Genomic DNA, 1,823 nt, shown 5'->3' with positions numbered 1-1,823 from the left:
TTGTTTTGACAGTCCTAGGAAACTAATACAGATATTTAGGTGAATGGATTTCTAATACTTTTAATTTTCAAAGCATATGAATTTTTAATGTTATTTAGTCATTAGAAAAATGTATCAATAAATGAAGCAAAATATTTTATAGTATTTTCTGTATTTTATAAATAAGTAAACTGTGGTCCAGAGGAGGCAGCAATCAGTAATAAAATCCTTAGCCAACTTTTGAAAAAAGCATTCATTTAATGTTATTCTCCATCATGTAACTGCTGTGGTGGTCTAAGTGTATCTTCTCATTTACTCCTAGAAACACTACTCTCTGAGATGGATATTATATCCTCCAGATTAAGTCACATGCTAGCAAGTAGCAGAGTTGGATTTGAACCTAGGTCTCCCTTGTCTAACTAAATCCATGCTTCTAAATAGGGGTTAGCAAACTTTGCCTATAAAGGCAAGAGAGTAAATATTTTTGGCTATGGAAGCCAAATGATCTCCTTAGCAACTTCCCAACTCTGGTTACAAGCCAGCACAGATAATACATAAACAAATGGGCAAGACTGTGCTCCAGCAAAATTTTATTTACTGACATTAAATTTCATGTGATTTTCATGTATCATGAAATATTATTCTTTTGATTTCTTCAATGATTTAAAAAAATAAAAGCCATTCTTATCTCACAGTCCATATAAAAACTAGTGGTGTCTAGATTTGGCCCTCAGAGAGTAGTCTGCAGATCTCTGCTTTAACCTTAGGAAGACAGAAGGGCTAGCCATGAAAAAGTTCTGGGAAGTAAAACTAAAAATATGACATATTTATAGCATGATATACAGATTTTGTTGGAATTGGAATTTGGAAAAAAAGTATTTTGTTTCAATTTTCTTCCTTTGCTGCATTTCAGGAATTCAAAAATTTGGTGTGGGACATCTCTCTTATAGCACAGAAAACAAATGTTTCCCATCTTCTCCACACTAACGTCAGGTTTAGTTGGACATTAAGGTCTTCTGAGAAAGAAAAGTGAATATGGCTTTTGTGTAGAGAGGGTGTGGTGGAGGCCAGAATGGGGGAGGATTTGCTCATATTGAGGAGAAACAAGGGAGAATGTTACAGATACGGCCTGTGTCACCTTAATCCAGAGGGGGCTGTCAAAGAAGAGCTATTGGGGATGGATGGAAGAGATTTAGGTAATGTAATATGAATAGATGCTGGGGAGACAACTGTAAAGGACAATGTTAAAGGGACCAGGAGCCACCCTGGAACTGTCTTCTTGCCAGTAGAGAGTCCTGCCTTCAAAATATCTGCAACCGGGCTTGCCCGTGGCTCACTCGGGAGAGTGTGGTGCTGATAACACCAAGGCCATGGGTTCGGATCCCATATAGGGATGGCCGGTTCGCTCACTGGCTGAGCGTGGTGCTGACAACACCAAGTCAAGGGTTAAGATCCCCTTACCGGTCATCTTTTTAAAAACAAAAACAAAAACAAAATATCTGCAACCAGGGCATAAACCAGTTGATTCCCTCTTCCTCCAGCAGGGGGGAACGCCACAGTTTCTTTCCTATGACTTTTCAGTTGACTTCATAGCACAACCCATCCTAGGTGGAGTAAGAGATGTTTATGTCCCTTCTTGACTCCTTTCACCTCATGTGGATACCATATCATTATACTATCAGGCCACCTGGTAAGATCATGGGAAGCCAAGACTACAGTCCCCTGCCCCCTGCCTTTGATGTTATGGGAGGCACAATGCACAGACATGACACCTCTGAGCTGAGGAAATGTTTAGCACCTCTCTCTCTCTCTCTCTCTCTCTCTCTCTCTCTCTCAAATCACAC

General features: G+C 39.7%; 1 protein-coding gene across 1 annotated transcript in view; it reads right to left on the bottom strand.

Moving 5' to 3' along the window:
- The window catches only part of NEGR1 (neuronal growth regulator 1), a 207,417-nt gene that overhangs the window by 144,532 nt on the left and 61,062 nt on the right, over positions 1–1,823 (bottom strand). The gene's annotated exons all lie outside the window — the stretch shown is intronic.

The sequence above is a fragment of the Galeopterus variegatus genome, unplaced genomic scaffold (genome assembly GCF_000696425.1).
Source record: "Galeopterus variegatus unplaced genomic scaffold, G_variegatus-3.0.2 Scaffold726, whole genome shotgun sequence".
Classification (NCBI taxonomy): domain Eukaryota; kingdom Metazoa; phylum Chordata; class Mammalia; order Dermoptera; family Cynocephalidae; genus Galeopterus; species Galeopterus variegatus.
The sequence above is the reverse complement of the archived record's forward strand: the minus strand, read 5'-3'. Positions and strand labels throughout refer to the sequence as shown.